This window comes from Schistocerca nitens, chromosome 10, assembly GCF_023898315.1.
Source record: "Schistocerca nitens isolate TAMUIC-IGC-003100 chromosome 10, iqSchNite1.1, whole genome shotgun sequence".
Classification (NCBI taxonomy): Eukaryota; Metazoa; Arthropoda; class Insecta; order Orthoptera; family Acrididae; genus Schistocerca; species Schistocerca nitens.
In genome coordinates, this window is record NC_064623.1 from 138,735,839 (window position 1) to 138,757,260 (window position 21,422).

The window sequence follows — 21,422 nt, forward strand, 5'->3', positions numbered from 1 at the left end:
GTCCCAAGTTTAACTTCCAAATAGCAATAGTAGGCGCTCCCATTACCTCATAAAACTGTATTATTGCCTCTCTCCTAATTTTATTTCTCTATTTTCAATTTATTGTTCCGCATATCACTTTTTATTTTTCTGTAGCTTGTTGTGAATGTCAGTTCATGCTGGTATTCCTAGGTAACTGAAGTGACTAAGTTGACAGTTTCCAATGCGATAGGGTCCGCATGTGCGATGATTTTTTTGAGTGACTGAAGCTTTCAGCTGCCATTTTCTTTATTTCCTGCACGAATGTACAATTTCGGTCTTACTGCTTGAAAGTAAGGTGCTCCTAAAATAGCATGAACACCTCGAACTAATTATGAGCATAACACGATGTCATAAGAGCAACGATGTATAAGACATAATCTGTTACCAAAACATCATCCATAAAATACTTGAATATGGCCTAAGGCCGAAATTGTATAATCGTACAGAAATAAAGAAAATGGCAGCTAAAGGCTACATCAGATCATACAAAAAAAAAAAAAACTGGACAGTTGTTTTCTCTGCGGTTTTGTCTCTTTGAAGGCCACCGCTTTCGTTTTTGGAATGGATATTTTCATATCCTATTGTTTAGAAATTTGGATAAGTCTACAGACGGATCTTTGTAGCGAAGCGTCGCTTACCTGTACGACTGGAAGCTCATCTACAAAAAGCATAGAATTAAAAAATATGACATGACATTATCTCAAGCCTCGATCAATGTGTTCTTTCTACTTCTCAATCACATCGTCAATGTATACAGGCTGTTTCTTTTAACTTGAGACAAACAAATATCTCGGAAGACGACGCACTGCACGTAAACAATGTGCTGCCTGAAAATTTGATGTTACTAAAGGGAACATCAGTCTGTCCTACAACAGCCCACATCCTAATCACCCCTCCTACAGTGGTGGGGTCAACTTCGTATTTTCATATGGAATCTGTCGTTTTTATTGCATATTCGGATTCGACGCCAAAATATACGTACAGTTTGTAATAATTTTCTGCTCCCATCAGGATGATATCGGTAAGTCCCCTTGCCTCTCACCATTGCCTCTTACCCTGAGGCATGATTGATTTCGGTATGTCCCCTTGCCACTCATAATTTGGGTGTCTGATTTCGGGGCGTCCCCTTGCCTCGCACCAATCGGGTGCTTGGTTTCGGTGAGTATCCATAATAGGTGCACCTATCACTGTCAGTTCATGAACATATTGCTTTGTTACAGTGACTGAGGTTTGTATTCCGCTACATTTCGGTGGTTGGATGGAAACACACATAAAATCAGCCACCCTCAAGGCGAGGTTCGAGCGTGGTCACCGAAATCAAACATTCCGATGGTTAGGGGATCACAATCAAGCGCGGCCGGCCAGGGTGGCCGAGCGGTTCTAGGCGCTACAGTCTGGAACCGCGCGACCGCTACGGTCGCAGTTTCGAATCCTGCCTCGGGCATGGATGTGTGTGATGTCCTTAGGTTAGTTAGGTTGAAATAGGTCTAAGTTCTAGGGGACTGATGACCTCAGAAGTTGTCCCATAGTGCTCAGAGCCAATTGAACCATTTGAACCAATCAAGCGCGCAGGCAACAGAAAACTACGTTTCCATGTAGGTTATTTGCGAGAAATGTCAATGTCTAACAGTTTTATTTGTACCATACTATCACATTTGCAACACTCAAGTAACGTTTTAACATCAATATCAACCGCTAGAACACAACCGTTTACATTTACAAATTAAACGAAATGTAGAATTAGACGAAATGTAAAATCAAACGTCGGTTATTAATTACAAAACCTGCAACACTTGATATTTGTCGATTACAGCGTTATCTACCACGAATGGAAAACAATGGTTTGAGTAAACCGTACGTACGGGTTTTTTTTTTTTTTTTTTTTTGTTGGCGTCAAATCAGAACATGCTATAAAAATGGAAGGTTTCCCCGTGAAAATACGAAGTCGATCCCACCCACGCAGAAGGAGTGGTTGCGAGGTGGCCAGTCGTACCTCAGGCCACTGTCTTCTTTACTAATGTTAACTTTTAACTTAGAACGTTTTTTTGGTACTATGCGCCGTTTCCGAGATATTTAGTTGTCTCAAGTTAAAGCAAACACTCTGTGTGTTAACAATTGTAGGTTATAAGCTACACCCTTGTGCTGTAGGTATGTTTTGCGACGTAGTATAGCTAATCTTTATTCTTATTTTTGTACCTCTAAATAGGCACCCTGTCACCTAATACGTTCCATAAAATTTTCTATCTAGATGGTAAAAGGCTTTTTCTCAGTTTATGAATGCGATGTCTGTTTACCTACTGAACTGCGTTTGGCCGGCCGCGGTGGTCTAGCGGTTCTGGCGCTGCAGTCCGGAACCGCGGGACTGCTACGGTCGCAGGTTCGAATCCTGCCTCGGGCATGGGTGTGTGTGATGTCCTTAGGTTAGTTAGGTTTAAGTAGTTCTAAGTTCTAGGGGACTTACGACCTAAGATGTTGAGTCCCATAGTGCTCAGAGCCATTTGAACCATTTTTTTTTTTTTGAACTGCGTTTGCAATGTGAAAACATTATCAGCACAAGAACTCGCTTTTATGAAACTATTTTGTTCTTCAGATAATAACTGTAGGAAACACCAGGCTGAGATTCAATGGAAGAACCTTCATCCACGAAAGAAGTGGCTTACAAAACACTTGTCGGACCGATTCTTGAGTATATCTCACCAGTCCTGGGACCTTAACGAGGTTGTATTAATAGAAAAGATAGACAACTTCTAACGGCGTGTTTCGTCACGAATAGTTTATCGATAGTAGGTTTTCCCTCGCACCATTCGCCACTGGAACGATGAGGGAGCGAGGGAGGAATCGCAAATGGTACCAGGGGCACACTCTACAACACACCGGAGTATAGATGTAGATGTGGTGGGCTTAAGTATTGAGAAGCATCAGATACTGTGTCATAAACAAATTTAACTTCAGTTTTATGGACAGTGTAGCAGACGAAATGAGGGATTTCTGCTACACTGAAACCGAAAAATACGCGACCGACGTGTCCCAAGGACCCCTGTGTTTACGTTGTTTGTCAGTAGCCTGGCGGACAATATGAAGAGGGAATTTTCGCTGGTGATCCAGTCATCTGTAGTGTGTTAGGAAAGTCGCTGTGCACTGGACTAAGAATGTTGATTGCGTCGGAAGTTCGAAAAAAAGTTGGCGGAACATAAGTTGGCAGAAATGTTTTCTTTTTTTTTCATAGATACACGTTTGTTTTATAATTCGTTCTACTGTTGCATAAAATTTAACTCTTTCGTTCAGTTCATAGAGTAGAAATTGTTGTGGCGTAACAAGCTAGTCACGCCACACTGAGGAGGAAGCCGAAAGGCACGCGTACACACACGCCGACTGGCGTCAAGCCTGGAACAGGATACATTATGACTGCTATAAAGAAAATACGTAGCTTTGGAATATACTTAACTTTTAATGCTTCCTTTGGTACATCTCTCTTGACTATACAAATGAGACTCGTAAGATACATGCACTGATACAATTGGCGCCTTGCTAAGTCGTAGCCATTAACTTAGCTGAAGGCTATTCTAACTGTCTCTCGACAAATGAGAGCAAAGGCTTCGTCAGTATAGTCGCTAGCAACGTCGTCGTACAACTGGGGCGAGTTCTCGTACGTCTCTCGAGACCTGCCGTGTGGTGGCGCTCGGTCTGCGATCACACAGTGGCGACACGCGGGTCCGACATGTACTACTGGACCGCGGCCGATTTAAGCTACCACCTAGCAAGTGTGGTGTCTGGCAGTGACACCACAGAAATATCTCTGGAGCGAGCGTTCAGACGCGCTGAACTGATATTGTGTTGTCAACATGCATTGTTACAGTGGTCACGTGACCTCGGGACGACGTAGGTTTGTCCGTAATGCGTCCTAGAGACATTGAAAGTAGTTATATCGCTAGTACAGACAGATTCCTTAGTAGGGGCTCTGCATTCGGTGTAGGCATTTTGTAGACACTACAATCTGCATGTGATATATGGAATAAAGTGGGGAGTTAGCATTGAAGAGCAAAATGAACGGGTATCAAGTAACGGAACCGTTACGTCAGAGTGTATTTCAACTTTACGTCACGCATGTCACGCCAGTTCGCTTAGCTCAATACAGAACGGCGAAATTAAGGTTGCCGCTCACCGTCCGTGATACAAAAAGTGAGAGCATGCTACTACAGTAGTTGAGGAACTAACAACGACAGAGTTTATTAATAGCCAAGAAAAACTTCGTAGGTTACGCTTTTTCTTTGGTAAAACATCGGAATTCGTTTGATAAAGATTAAGAAGAAACAACTGAGCGCGGAGAAAAATCGTTAACGACGTTAGCAAAAGACGATACCGTCAAAACTTTCTTCCCCAGAAATCTTGACGTGCCGTGACTACCTGTGTGCCGTCATTTGAAATGCACTGTGGAACACTTGATCCGAAGTGACAACGAATGTGAATTGGCTTCAAACAAACAGGGTCGTCCCGAGATCACGTGAGAATTCCAGCTTGGTAATGACAACAAGTGCAAACCACTGCTTCTTCCCTCCTTGGTAACAGCGGTTGAACTCGAAAGACTTCCTATCACATATGCATTTGTCAGTTTTTGGCATTCTGCAGAATTCCTTGCACTACATTTGGATTATTTACACTTCACCTTCGTAAACTGAAGTTGTGTGTGATCCCACTCTGCACAATATTAGAGTATTTATGTCCGTTCGCTTGATTCATGCAGGTTGTGACCGTTGCAAGCCTATGAAACTATTTTTTTTCGTATGTTTGTGTGTGTGTGTGTGTGTGTGTGTGTGTGTGTGTGTGTGTGTGTGTGTGTGTGTGTGTGTAGGTAGGTGTATGGTCGGGTGGGTTTGCAGAGAGAGAGAGGAAAAGAAAGAGAGAGAGACAGAGAGAGAGAGAGAGAGAGAGAGAGAGAGAGAGAGAGAGAGATTAGAAGGTGAGGAAGGGTTGTTGTTGTTGTGGTCTTCAGTCCTGAGACTGGTTTGATGCAGCTCTCCATGCTACCCTATCCTGTGCAAGCTTCTTCATCTCCCAGTACCTACTGTAACCTACATCCTTCTGAATCTGTTTAGTGTATTGATCTCTTGGTCTCCCTCTACGATTTTTACCCTCCACACTGCCCTCCAATACTAAATTGGTGATCCCTTGATGCCTCAGAACATGTCCTATCAACCGATCCCTTCTTCTGGTCAAGTTGTGCCACAAATTTCTCTTCTCCCCCAGTTCTATTCAATACCTCCTCATTAGTTACATAATCTACCCAACTAATCTTCAGCATTCTTCTATAGCACCACATTACGGTAGCTTCTATTCTCTTCTTGTTATAAACTATTTATCGTCCACGTTTCACTTCCATACATGGCTGCACTCCATACAAATACTTTCAGAAACGACTTCCTGACATATCTATACTCGATGTCAACAAATTTCTCTTCTTCAGAAACGCTTTCCTTGCCATTGCCAGTCTACATTTCATACCCTCTCTACTTCGACCATCATCAGTTATTTTGCTCCCCAAATAACAAAACTCCTTTACTACTTTAAGTGTCTCATTTCCTAATCTACGAGGGTCGGTCAAAAAGTAATGCCTCCCATTTTTTTTCTACTTAAAGAAATTAAGTTAAGTGAAAAATTTGAATTTGGCGCCATTCCTCAAACCTTCTTCTGCAATCCACTGCAGTAGTAACTTTCTGTGTCAACAGGTGGCAGCACAGCAGAAGTTTGTAAGATGGCCGACATCGATGTTCGTTTGAGACAGCGTTGTGTGATTGAATTCTTGAATGCAGAAGGTGAAACGCCCATACGCATTCATGGAAGACTGAAGAAGGTGTATGGTGTTGTGACAGTGGATGTCAGCACTGTTAGACGATGGGTTCGTCGTTGTAAGGAAGCTGAAGGGCAAACACCGTTGACTGACGAAAAGCGGAGCGGCAGGCCGGTGAGTGCAGTGACTCCACACAACATTCAGCAAGTTGATGACATCATTCGTGGTGACCGTCGGGTGACTGCAGATGAAGTGTGTCGCATTATTTCTCTTAGTAAAGGCAGTGTGATCACGATTATTAAACAATTGGGGTACTCAAAAGTTTGTGCACGGTGGGTTCCAAGAATGTTAACCGATCAGAATAAAGAGGCAAGGAAAACAATAGCCTCCCAACACTTGCAGCGCTTCCGTTTGGAGGGAGATGAGTTTCTGAAAAAAATTGTGACCGGGGACGAAACATGGGTGCATTTTTTTGAACCCGAATCAAAGAGGCAGTCAATGGAGTGGCGTCACACAAGCTCGCCGAGGAAGAAAAAATTCAAAACTGTGCGATCGGCAGGGAAAGTTATGGCAACAGTTTTCTGGGATACAGAGGGTGTGATTCTGGTTGATTTTTTGGAGCAGGGATGCACAATAAATTCTGTTCAATACGTCACAACCCTCAAAAAACTTAAAGCACGTCTTCAGCGAGTTCGCCCAACAAAATCAATGGCAGATGTTCTTCTTTTGCATGACAATGCAAGACCACACACCAGTCGTCACACCTCTGACGAGATTGTCAAAATTGGATGGGAAGTTTTGCCTCATCCCCCATACAGCCCTGACCTGGCACCATCAGACTTCCATCTGTTCGGGCCACTAAAAGAAGCTCATCGTGGGATTCATTTTGAAGATGAGGAGGCCGTCAAAACATCCGTGCGTCAATGGCTTAGGAAGCAGAGCTGTGATTTTTACCGTGCTGGGATACATGCCCTTGTTCAAAGATGGACCAAAACTGTAGAGATGGGCGGAGATTACATTGAAAAATGACAAAATGATCCTCAATGTTGTGGTTTTCAACCTATGTAATTGCATTTAAATTTCCTGACAATTAAACGTAGAAAAAAAAATTGGAGGCATTACTTTTTGACTGACCCTCGTAATTCCCTCAGCATCACCCGACTTAATTCGACTACATTCCTTTACCCTCGATTTGCTTTTGTTGATGTTCATCTTATACCCTCCTTTCATGACACTATCCATTCCGTTCAACTGCTCTTCCAAGTCCTTTGCTGTCTCTGACAGAATTACAATGTCATCGGTGAACCTCAAAGTTCTTATTTCTTCTCCATGGATTTTAATACCTACTCCGAATTTTTCTTTTGTTTCCTTCACTGCTTGCTTGAATAACATCGGGGAGAGGCTACAACCCTGTCTCACTCCCTTCCCAACCACTGCTTCCCTTTCACGCCTTTCGACTCTTATAACTGCCATCTGCTTTCTGTACAAATTGTAAATAGCCTTTCGCTCCCTGTATTTTAGTCCTACCACCTTCAGAATTTGAAAGAGTGTATTCCAGTCAGCATTGTCAAAAGCTTTCTCTAAGTCTACAAATGCTAGAAACATAGGTTTGACTTTCCTTAATCTAGCTTCTAAGGTAAGTCGTAGGGTCAGTATTGCCTCACGTGTTCCATTATTTCTACGGAATCCAAACTAATCTTCCCCGAGGTCGGCTTCTACCAGTTTTTCCATTCGTCTGTAAAGAATTCGCGTTAGTGTTTTGCATCCGTGACTTATTAAACTGATTGTTCGGTAATTTTCACATCTGTCAACACCTGCTTTCTTTGGGATTAGAATTATTATATTCTTGTTGAAGTCTGTGGGTATTTCGCCTGTCTCATACGTTTTGCTCACCAGATGGTAGAGTTTTGTCAGGACTGGCTCTCCCAAGGCCGTCAGTAGTTCTAATGGAATGTTGTCTACTCCGGGGGCCTTGCTTCGGATCAGGTCTTTCAGTGCTCTGTGAAACTCTTCACGCAGTATCGTATCTCCCATTTCATCTTCATCTACATCCTCTTCCATTTCCATAATATTGTGCTCAAGTACATTGCCATTGTATAGACCCTCTATATACTACTTCCACCTTTTTGCTTTCCCTTCTTTGCTTAGAACTGGGTTTCCATCTGAGCTCTTGATATTCATACAAGTGGTTCTCTTCTCTTCAAAGGTCTCTTTAATTTTCCTGTAGGCACTATCTATCTTACCCCTAGATATATATGCCTCTACATCCTTACATCTGTCCTCTCGCCATCACTGCTTAGCCATTTTGCACTTCCTGTCGATCTCATTTTTGATACGTTTGTATTCCTTTTTGCCTGCTTCATTTAGTGCATTTTTATATTTTTTCCTTTCATCAGTTAAATTCAATATTTCTTCTGTTACCCAAGGATTTCTACTAGCCCTAGTATTTTTACCTACTACATCCTCTGCTGCCTTCACTACTTCATCTCTCAAAGCTACCCATTCTTCTTCTACTGTATTTCTTTCCCGCATTCCTGTCAATTGTTCCCTTATGCTCTGTACAGCCTCTGCTTCTTTCAGTTTATCCAGGTCCCATCTCCTTAAATTCCCACCTTTTTGCAGTTTCTTCAGTTTTAATCTACAGTTCATAACTAATAGATTGTGGTCAGAGTCCACATCTGCCCCTGGAAATGTCTTACAATTTAAAACCTGGTTCCTAAATCTCTGTCTTACCATTATATAATCTATCTGATACCTTTTAGTATCTCCAGGATTCTTCCAGGTATACAACCTTCTTTTATGATTCTTGAACCAAGTGTTAGCTATGATTAAGTTATGCTCTGTGCAAAATTCTACAAGGCGGCTTCCTCTTCCATTTCTTCCCCCCAATCCATATTCACCTACTATGTTTCCTTCTCTCCCTTTTCCTACTGACGAATTCCAGTCACCCATGACTATTAAATTTTCGTCTCCCTTCACTACCTGAATAATTTCTTTTATCTCGTCATACATTTCATCAATTTTTTCATCATCTGCAGAGCTAGTTGGCATATAAACTTGTACTACTGTAGTAGGCATGGGCTTTGTGTCTATCTTGGCCAGAATAATGCGTTCACTATGCTGCTTGTAGTAGCTAACCCGCACTCCTATTTTTTTTTATTCATTATGAAACCTACTCCTGCATTACCCCTATTTGATTTTGTATTTATAACCCTGTATTCACCTGACCAAACGTCTTGATCCTCCTGCCACCGAACTTCACTAATTCCCACTATATCTAACTTTAACCTATCCATTTCCGTTTTCAAATTTTCTAACCTACCTGCTCGATTAAGGGATATGACATTTCCACGCTCCGATCCGTAAAACGCCAGTTTTCTTTCTCCTGATAACGACATCCTCTTGAGTAGTCCCCGCCCGGAGGTCCGAATGGGGGACTATTTTACCTCCGGAATATTTTACACAAGAGGACGCCATCATCATTTAACCATACAGTAAAGCTGCATCGCCTCGGGAAAAATTACTGCTGTAGTTTCCCCTTGCTTTCAGCCGTTCGCAGTACCAGCACAGCAAGGCTGTTTTGGTTAGTGTTGCAAGGCCAGATCAGTCAATCATCCAGACTGTTGCCCCTGCAACTACCAAGGCTGCTGCAACTCTTCAGGAACCACACGTTTGTCTGGCCTCTCAACAGATACGCCTCTGTTGTGGCTGCACCTACGGTACGGCTATCTGTATCGCTGAAGCACGCAAGCCTCCCCAAGGTCCATGGCTCTTGGGGGGGGGGGGGGGGGGGGGGTTGGAGGGTGAATAAGTGTGAGTAAGTGTAAAACCAAAACCGATAACAACATTTTAACAGTTGCTATGGAAACAAAAGCGACGTTTAACGTTTAGATGTTCAATTTGTTTTTAAATTATGGTGCTTTCAACTGAGGAACGTATTTTTCTTATTGAACACGTCAAGGCGATACATACATAGATTTAGTGCAGGAGACAATTGCTGCAAAATTCTCTGGAACCGCCGCACATCATCGTCATTCTGTTGATCCACTTATTGGGGAATTTCAAGAGGCAGGCACAGTGTTAGATACCACCTAAACTAAACGATATTTCTTAGTATATATAGCAGAGTCTAGCAAAATCATTGCACAAGTTGACACGAGAAAAAGATATAGGGCTTCGAACAGTGACAGCGATGCATGGATTAAAACATGTGGACCATGAAAAGTGGACCGTTACTGCAAATTTACATATTTTATTGAGAGAAATGTCATCGTCATTCTTGATACCACTTTCTATAGAGATCTTGTTCCACCTTTAACACACTAAACACACGATTATGGCTAACGGTCGTCCTTGAAACGCCGTTGCACGAGCGGAAAACTGGTGTCGGCAGCAATATCCAGACGCGCATTATTGGATCTTTACTTTTTTAAGGCACCGCAAAAATGAACGTTGTGTTTAATGATCCACGATGTAATTAGCAACTAAAGGTAGAGGAAATCGAATACTCATGGTCTCAACAAGACGGTGCTTCTGCGAACACAGCTAATAACACTATGCCCCCTCTGGAAGTGTTTCTTAGGGAACGTGTCGTCTCAAATAATCTATGCCCCCTCGTTCGCCGTATCGCACTCCAAGAGACTTTTTTTCTTTGTGGAGCGGCAAAGTCTAGTGTACCGCAGTCACCCACGCACGCTTTGTGACTTAAATTTTGAAACAACTGCGTACGTGAGAAGCATATCACAGTCAGCTCTGCAGCAAGTGTTTTACGGTAAAAGTATGCAGGTTCGGACTTGCGTAGCCACCCATGGCCGTCATTTCCAACATACGTCGTAGTAACTGCACAGCAGCCTTCTGAACATCCTATATAATTAAGTACCGCCTTAAAGAAGCTGCAGAAATTTTCAATCGGTTCTGGATAAGATCTCAAAGTGGTGTAAAGACAGCCTGTAAATGTAAAATGATGCAGTTCACAAAACTAAAATAAGCTGTGTCGTACGACTGCAGTTTGAATGATAATTCTTTAGTTCGTACAAATTCTTGGGTGTAACAATTTGTAGGGAAGATGAACTGGAACGATCACACGTCCTCGCCTGTAGGTAATGCAAGTGGCTGACTTCGGTTCGTTGAAAAGAAATAGGTAAAACAAGACTGGTTAAAAAATCCCTTGTATTTAGACTATTGCTCGGGTGTATGGGAACCATACCAAGCTGGACTAACAAGTAAGAGGGGATACTGAATACTGAAAGGCAGCATGACTGGTCATTGGATAACACCACGGAAATATTGAAAAACTGAATCTGCACACTCTTGAATGCAGATGCAAATTATCCCTCCGACGCATATTAACAAAATGTTAAGAAATCGGCCCCTGCGTATCGCTCTCACAAGGACCGTAAATGTAAAATTAGGCTAATTACAGCAGTCATTGACTGAAATGTAAACAATCTCTAATGCGTGCTACCATACTAAGTACCCTCTTCCATGCACTTTTCAGAGCTATGCTTACGCCAGGCGATGTGGGTTGTTTTCGTGAAGTCACCTCTGTTATGAACTTGAACTGATACTGTACGCGTTATGGCACTGAAAAGTACAAGAGATGACGCCAAAACTTTTTTGTTCAGCCGTCCCACGCCTTATAAGCAGTTTTCGAAACCAGCAAACCGGCCGGTGCCTGTTGAAAACAAACTTGGCTCGCGATGCCGGTCCGCGAGGCAGAACTTACAGCTCGCGACTACATGGGGTAGCCAGAGACACCTAGCGGCGGACCTCTGGACACTCGTGCGGCACTCCGCCGCCAGCGCCATCTGTCAGGGAAAAGCGCGCACTATTTGAACGCTTTTACCGCTCCGATGGTTAAAAGCGCGCTTCGTCAGCTAAATGTTATTGGACTTTAATGGACTGTAACTCCGCCGTAAAATTCATCCCGCCCCCATATTTCCGTCGCTCCGTTAGCTGCGCCGAATCTCTGTGTGTACTCGAATAATTCCACGGAGACAAATCGGCGGTTACTCCCGGCCGAGCTAACTATTCAAGCCGCGTTTGATTGGTGATTGCCTGTGTGTGCGCAATCTCCCCTCTGACTCATTCTCTCATCAATGACGGTACTGCTCTTTCACACTGTGAATGCTAGACGCTGGTATTTAATTGCAGGATTCTTGATGTTTTCGAATAGTGCATTATTTTTTTTTCTCTAATTGCAACTACATTACGGCAGCTTAGTCACTAATCGTAACATACCAGTGTATTAAAAACAGAGCTCTTTTTAAGCAGGACGTTCGCAGACCACTTATTAAAATTTCGCAGCTTAGCCAAGTGTTACGCAAGACTGAAAACAATATCAGTATATTTGCTAATGGAAGAACAGGTTGGGATTAGATAGACACGATCAACGACTGAAAAGAGTTTTTACCCTGTGACAGCTTATTAGCAAGCCGAGCTTAACAAAGAGATACAAATAGTTTATATTGATTTTGAGAACGTTTTTGGTAATGTGGTTAGAGGAAAGGCTTGGAGAATATGTCACAATGCGGACAGAAGTGTGTGTTGATTGATCTTGACGGACCATCATTGAAGAGGCTTGTGATGAAAAATATGAGGACGACAGCTGCAAAAGACACTGCTGAACTGAATGTCTCACCCGCGAAAGCTCCACAAGCAGGGAAATGCTGGGCGACATGGTATTCCAAAACCAGTCATCAGCGATACAAATGCCAGTAACAGGAAAATGTGATACCGAAGCCATAAACCTGGACTATGGAGCAACAGAAGAATGTTTTTAGGTCGGATGAGTCTTTTTCACACTGTCTCCAACTTTTGGCCGAGTTAACAACCCACAAGTGAAACATGGAGGAGGTTCGGAGATGGTGTGGGCGGCATCTTACTGAATCCTATTAGGCACAGTAATGTGTTGTGTTTCTGGTAATTCCGTATTTGCGTCCAACCCACGTACATATAGAACGGATACAACTAAATAAATGTATGAGACAAGAGTGTAGTTTATCCCCTGACGATGCGGTTTGCAAATGGAATTCTAGGATAAGTACTGGGGAGCAACTAAACAATGTGTCAAAACTATTATCACTCCTACATGCTCACTATCGTATACTGAGAGTTTCAAGAGAAGATGATTTACATAAAAGAACTTGTGACTAAATAAAATATGTAAATAATATAATATGAAAATATCCTGTAGCAAATGTAAGTTGATGGCATATTGTGAAACATATTCAGTGAGAACCAAATTAGTTCATGAGTAGAATTTAAGAGTTAAAATATTTTATCTACCTTGTATGTAAAATACCGTATGAATACGAAGAAGATATGCAGTTTGACCAGAATATATCTCAGAATATCTCTGGAACAATTCACAGAACTTTGAAACATGAAGCGCGGAAAGACTTACGCCTGAAATTTTATAAAATAGTCACATTTCCAATCCTATTACATGGAAGTCAATCGTGAGTACTGATTAAAAGACAAGAAAAACGACTACAAGGAGTTTTAGGTTTATTAGAGCGATGAAGGTTGCAAAATGAAGATGTCCGATAGAAGTTGTCAGTTTTGAGTCTGGAAAAAAGCTAGGTGGTAATAAAAACAAATGGAATAAAAATCCACAAAGAACGAATTCAGAGAGATTAACAAGCAAGGTAAAGAACTTTGGCTCAAAAGAGATCCTGGCAGAGAAAAGGAAGAGAACTGTTCAAATCAAATGGTTCAAATGGCTCTGAGCACTATGGGACTTAACATCTGAGGTCATCAGTCCCCTAGAACTTCGAACTACTTAAACCTAACTAACCTACCAGACTGAAGCGCCTAGAACCGCTCGGCCACACCAGCCGGCTGAAGAGAACTGTAACAGACCACAATTGGCGTAACACAGGAAGTGCAGAAGAAGAAGAGAATCCGTCACATTACATCACTTTAAAAATTGCATGCATCTTTCTCCTGGTCCTCCAAGATACGCTGATCTATAACAGAAGATAAAAGTAATCTTCTACAGCTTCAGATGAGTATGGCAACGTACTTCGTGCATACTACTTTAACATGCCGTGAACTAACACAATACGTTTCGATGTCTGCAGCCGATTAACGGACAGTAAGTTCAGATACTAATTCTTCTGCATTGTCCTAATAGAGTTGGAAAAATGGAAAAACAAATGAAAAATAACAGAGGAAATAAGACTTCATGTAAAAATAAGAATCATTTTTCAATTTAATCTCTGCTGTCATGAATGTATCTGGGCAAATCTTCCTCTTCTCAGGATTAGAATCTCTCTTCGACGAAATTTTACTCCTAGCATGCCTTCGTTGATGTCGGGAAACGAAAAAAGTCCCATCAGTAACGGTATTACTCTTTCAAAGTGTAATCACTGAAAACTGATATCGGTGAGTGCACGACAGATCACGGTACCAGTACGTCCCACAGAAACGATGGTGATAACGCGATTTTCCAGGGGGTCGTATCTCGGATTTTGTTGGGCTCAGGCAGAAGGGGACAAGTGTCTAGGATAGTCCTTGACTTATCAGTCATTTGTATACCCATCAGAAGAACGGGCCTTCTGCAGCTACCCTACAATACAGCCTCAAGTTTTGAACATTACACACTTTCACCAGCCCTGGCAAACTGAGCAAATTGGCTGGTTATTTAGCATTAATTGTGACTTATGGTAGACCTTAGGCCGCTTATGAAAAGACCATTTGTTCATGGGGGGTTCTTGGTAACGAAAAGGGACGAATTGTGGAGATGACCACTTGAATAATTTCTGTTCATGGCAAATCATCGAAATCTTTACTATACGAGGCGCGACAGTAAAGTAATGAGACTGGTTTTCTTTGCAAGATCTGGCAACCCTGCAGGCTTGCGTAGACACAATATCTTTGGCCTTGGTCTATAAGCTGCATCTAGTCCAAGCGGCAAATCGATTAAACTGCTCAGTTGTGAGTTGTGCTATAATAAGTTAACATGTGTTTGTGTCTCTCGTCACGGAAGTGGAACTGCATAAAATTGCGCATCGGTATGCCATTTCTTTTTGCGTTAAATTGGGTGAAAACGCGACGACAACTTAGGGTAAGCTACAGAAGGCTTTTGGGGAGGAGGTTATATCAAGAGCTCAAGTTTTTCGTTGGCATAAAATGTTTAGTGAAGGCAGAACAAATGTTGAAGACCACAGTGCTTGCTTGTGTGCTTCTTTGACTCCAAGGGAACTGTTCATAAAGAGTGGGTGCCTCCTGGACAAACAGTTAACCAATATTACTACAAAGAAATTTTAGAAAGATATCGTAAAAGAGTTCTTCGTGTCCGTGCCAACATTGCTGATAATTGGATTCTGCATCACAATAATGCGCCAGCCCATACTGCTCTGTCAGTACAGCAATTTTTAATCTCAAAACAAATTTCAGTACTACCACAGCCACTTTATTCACCAGATATCGCTCCGTGTGGCTTTTTTCTATTTCCAAGAGTCAAAACGGCGGTCAAGGGAGACCATTTTCAAACAACACAAGACGCCCAAAAAGCTGTGACGAGGGTCTTGGAGGATATTACAGAAGATGAGTTCCAGAAATGTTACCATCAATGGCAGAAGCACTGGTAAAGGTGTGTACAATCAGAAGGGAACTACTTTGAAGGAGACAACACTAAACATGACTACATCTACATTTATACTCTGCAAGCCTCCCAACGGTGTGTGGCGGAGGGAAAGGTAAGCAACTATTTTTTCGCGTCAATCTCATTACATTGTCACACCTCGTATGTTCTTAAGATGATATTCTCAGGGAACTTCGAAACGATTTCCAATATCATTATCTGTTACCAAGGTAAAGAGTTACGAAGTTACAGCACTTAATATAAAATACATACGTAATATCCGGTCTGAGGCGTAAATGCAGTTTTAACTGACGTAGTGAACACATTGGGAGGTTTCTAGGATCATAGCAAGGACTCTAAGGTCGCAACACCCTAGCTTTTACTCAGCATTTTTTAGAAATTGTGGAGAAGACCACTTGTATAATTTCTGTTCATGGCAAATCATCGAAATCATTACTATACGAGGTGCGACAATAAAGTAATGTGAGTGATTTTTTTTTTGCAAGATGTGGCAACCCTGCAGGCTTGCGTAAGCACAATATCTTTAACCTTGGTCTATAAGCTGCATCTAGTCCAAGCGGCCCATCGACTCAACTGCTCAGTCGTGAGTTGTGCTGTAATAAGTTAGCACATGTTTGTGTCTCTCGTCACGGAAATGGAACTGTATAATATTGCGCATCGGTATGCCATTTCTTTTTGCGTTAAATTGGGTGAAAACGCGACGAGAACTTACGACAAGCTTCAGAAGGCTTTTGGAGAGGAGGTTATGTCAAGAGCTCAAGTTTTTCGTTAGCATAAAATGTTTAGTGAAGGCAGAACAAATGTTGAAGACCACAGTGAACGACCATGCTTGCTTGTGTGCTTCTTTGACTCCAAGGAAACTGTTCATAAAGAGTGGGTGCCTCCTGGACAAACAGTTAACCAATATTACTACAAAGAAATTTTGGAAGGACTTCGTAAAAGAGTTCTTCGTGTCCGTGCCAACATTGCTGATAATTGGATTCTGCATCACAATAATGCGCCAGCCCATACTGCCCTGTCAGTACAGCAATTTTTAACCTCAAAACAAATTTCAGTACTACCACAGCCACCTTATTCACCAGATATCGCTCCGTGTGGCTTTTTTCTATTTCCAAGAGTCAAAACGACGGTCAAGGGAGACCATTTTCAAACAACACAAGACGCCCAAAAAACTGTGACGAGGGTCTTGGAGGATATTACAGAAGATGAGTTCCAGAAATGTTATCATCAATGGCAGAAGCGCTGGAAAGGTGTATACAATCAGAAGGGAACTACCTTGAAGGAGACAACACTAAACATGACTGAAAGGGAAGCAACTATTTTTTCGCATCAATCTCATTACTTTGTCACACCTCGTATGTTCTTAAGATGATATTTTCAGGGAACTTCGATACGATTTCCAATATCATTATCTGTTACCAAGGTGAAGAGTTACGAAGTTACAGCACTTAATCACATAAAATACACACGTAATATCCGGTCTGAGGCGTAAATGCAGTTTTAACTGACGTAGTGAACACATTGGGAGGTTTCTAGGATCATAGCAAGGGCTCTAAGGTCGCAAACCCTTGCTTTTACTCAGCATTTTTTAGAAATTGTGGAGAAGACCACTTGTATAATTTCTGTTCATGGCAAATCGTCGAAATTATTACTATACGAGGTGCGACAATAAAGTAATGTGAGTAATTTTTTTTGCAAGATGCGGCAACCCTGCAGGTTGCGTAGGCACAATATCTTCGACCTTGGTCTATAAGCTGCATCTAGTCCAAGCGGCAAATCGATTAAACTGCTCAGTCGTGAGTTGTGCTGTAATAAGTTAGCACATGTTTGTGTCTCTCGTCACGGAAATGGAACTGTATAATATTGCACATCGGTATGCCATTTCTTTTTGCGTTAAATTGGGTGAAAACGCGACGACAACTTACGACAAGCTTCAGAAGGCTTTTGGAGAGGAGGTTATGTCAAGAGCTCAAGTTTTTCGTTAGCATAAAATGTTTAGTGAAGGCAGAACAAATGCTGAAGACCACAGTGAACGACCATGCTTGCTTTTGTGCTTCTTTGACTCCAAGGAAACTGTTCATAAAGAGTGGGTGCCTCCTGGACAAACAGTTAACCAATATTACTACAAAGAAATTTTGGAAGGACTTCGTAAAAGATTTCTTCGTGTCTGTGCCAACATTGCTGATAATTGGATTCTGCATCACAATAATGCGCCAGCCCATACTGCCCTGTCAGTACAGCAATTTTTAATCTGAAAACAAATTTCAGTACTACCACAGCCACCTTATTCACCAGATATCGCTCCGTGTGGCTTTTTTCTATTTCCAAGAGTCAAAACGACGGTCAAGGGAGACCATTTTCAAACAACACAAGATGCCCAAAAAGCTGTGACGAGGGTCTTGGAGGATATTACAGAAGATGAGTTCCAGAAATGTTACCATCAATGGCAGAAGCGCTGGAAAAAGTGTGTACATTCAGAAGTTAACTACTTTGAAGGAGACAACTTGACTAAAAGGTAAGCAACTTTTCTTTCGTATCAATCTCATTACTTTGTCACACCTCGTATGTTCTTAAGAGGATATTCTCAGGGAACTTCGAAACGATTTCCGATATCATTATCTGTTACCAAGGTAAAGAGTTTCGAAGTTACAGCACTTAATCACATAAAATATGCACGTAATATCCGGTCTGAGGCGTAAATGCAGTTTTAACTGACGTAGCGAACAGATTGGAAGGGCTCTAAGGTCACCAACCCTTGCTTTTACTCAGCATTTTTTAGAAATAAAAGTTTATGGCGCGCTGTCTCTATGCAATGGGCGCCTCATGGCTGCACAAATATGCCGAAATTGGTACCTTAAGTGACAAAAAATGATCTATAAAGGATCTTAACATGCCTCAGAAGAACTTAAAATAACAGCCAGAAATTAACTGAAACTGGAAGGCTGCAAATTGAGTGAAATAATCCTAATAACATATTTTCTAAGGTATAAAGCATAGGTTGGTCTATTTAAGAGAACTGCGATCTGCCAGCAAAGTAGACAGAAAAAATGTAAAGCAAACAATTTTGTGTTAACCTTAAAATTATACGTACGTACTTGTTGCTTATGTGTGTCAAAGTATATAAATATATGAAGTATATTAATAAATTGTCAAAACTTTACTGCCCTATAGAATTTTTTTTTAAAAACATAGGTTGGTGGATAAGTTCGTAGCGTTTTTGCTTTGCATGTTGGTATTTCGGTTGGTATAGGTTAATTATTGACTGCCATTTTTAATTAGTAGATCACCTCGAGGAAGATCAGTTTGGATTCCGTAGAAATGTTGCAACACGTGAGGCAATACTAACCTTATGACTTATCTTAGAAGAAAGATTAAGAAAAGGCAAACCTACGTTTCTAGCATTTGTAGACTTAGAGAAAGCTTTTGACAACGTTAACTGGAATACTCTCTTTCAAATTCTGAAGGTGGCAGGGGTAAAATAGAAGGAGCGAAATGATATTTACAATTTGTACAGAAACCAGATGGCAGTTATAAGAGTCGAGGGGCATGAAAGGGAAGCAGTGGTTGGGAAAGGAGTGAGACAGGGTTGTAGCCTCTCCCCGATGTTATTCAATCTGTATATTGAGCAAGCAGTAAAGGAAACAAAAGAAAAATTCGGATTAGGTATTAAAATTCATGGAGAAGAAGTAAAAACTTTGAGGTGCGCCGATGACATTGTAATTCTGTCAGAGACAGCAAAGGACTTGGAAGAGCAGTTGAACGGAATGGACAGTGTCTTGAAAGGAGGATATAAGATGAACATCAACAAAAGCAAAACGAGGATAATGGAATGTAGTCAAATTAAATCGGGTGATGCTGAGGGGATTAGATTAGGAAATGAGACACTTAAAGTAGTAAAGGAGTTTTGCTATTTAGGGAGTAAAATAACTGATGATGGTCGAAGTAGAGAGGATATAAAATGTAGACTGGCAATGGCAAGGAAATCGTTTCTGAAGAAGAGAAATTTGTTAACATCGAGTATTGATTTAAGTGTCAGGAAGTCGTTTCTGAAAGTATTTGTATGGAGTGTAGCCATGTATGGAAGTGAAACATGGACGATAAATAGTTTGGACAAGAAGAGAATAGAAGCTTTCGAAATGTGGTGCTACAGAAGGATGCTGAAGATAAGGTGGGTACATCACGTAACTAATGAGGAGGTATTGAATAGAATTGGGGAGAAGAGGAGTTTGTGGCACAACTTGACAAGAAGAAGGGATCGGTTGGTAGGACATGTTTTGAGGCATCAAGGGATCACAAATTTAGCATTGCAGGGCAGCGTGGAGGGTAAAAATCGTAGAGGGAGACCAAGAGATCAATATATTAAGCAGATTCAGAAGGATGTAGGTTGCAGTAGGTACTGGGAGATGAAGAAGCTTGCACGGGATAGAGTAGCATGGAGAGCTGCATCAAACCAGTCTCAGGACTGAAGACCACAACAACAACAACAGTTCACTGTTGCTATCTGCGTTTACATACTGTCATTTCGTCATTTTGAAGTAATGAGTAGAGCTGTGGACGCTAGAAAATGTAGTGACAAGTGGAGCAATCGCAACGTTTACGACATATTCTTCTGTTTGAATGCAATACAGAGATGACAGCAGCATAGATAGCCAGAAACATTTGGGTCGTGTATGGGGATAATGCCACTGGGCAGAGCACGGCCAGAAAATGGTTTTCTCGTTCTGAGGACAATCGCATTAATCCGCAATGACCCACATCAGTGTACTCGAGAACTGCAAATATGATGAACTGTGATATCATCGGTCGACATTTGCATGCAGTGCGGAAGGTCTAGAAATCGGGTGTATGCATACCGCACGCTCTAAGCCAAAATCACAAAAATCAGCAGGTGTGCATCCCTGCTTGCTCGTCACCAATTGTCTCGTGAACAACACAGGCCACTCCTATCCCGTACCATTACTGGTGACGAGAAATGGGGTCTTTATGCTTACATAAGGAAAAGAAAAGAATGGCTGAGCCCAAACAAAGCAGCAACTCCCTGTACGAAGACCTGCGAGCACCCACAAACGATACTGTTAAGCATCTGACGGAACAGCGACTGTGTAGTGATAGTACGAATTGCTTCCCCTAGATGTAAACATAACTGCTGACATTTATTGTCAACAACTGAGACGTATTGCAGACGCAGTCCAAGAACAACGACCAGGAAGAGAGCGTGAAGGGATGCCATAACGCTCTCCAGCATTCTGCTAGACCAACAAAAACATCATACAGGAGTTTGGTTGGGACGTCATTCCGCATTTGCCCTGTTAACCTGATCTTGCATCCTCAGATTTTCACCTTTCCCACTCTCTTTCGAACTACTTTCAAGAAATAGAGACGAGTGGCTACAGGGCAATGCTCAACGTTACTATGTTACAAATAGCGTATATTGCCTGAGGATGCACCGATAAGTGGTGCGAAACCGGTCGCAGATTTAATAAAAATCATTCGTACAGCCAGTGCGGAATTTCCTTTGGAAAAATGTCGAAGTTTGGCTGTGGTTGCCTGCCGTACAAAACAATATCTTACTTTCAAGAAACTTTCTTTTCGGATGTGCTCCGAGCATGGCTCGACGAATACTTTGGATCAAATACATGTGATCTATGCAGTCGCGGAATCGAAAAGCACCCCAGCGTTGGCAGACTGTTGTAAACAGTGAATATATTATTGATTATAGAAGTCTGTTTTTTATGAATCAGTTGTGTTTTTTTGACTTAAAGGAAAATTCCAGACAAAACTTCGAATGATAAAAGATAGAAACGGGAAAGATCTGAGTGAAGCAGAGGATGTTAAGGAAAGATGGGCAGAATATGTAGAAGACCTATACAAGAAAGAACTGCATCATGACAGGGCTCCTACTGCTGATGTTAATGTTAATTTAGAACTAGAGCCAGATTTTTGGAGAGCGAAATCCAGTGGGCCCTTGAAAATATGGCTGATAACAAAACTAGTGGACATGATGAA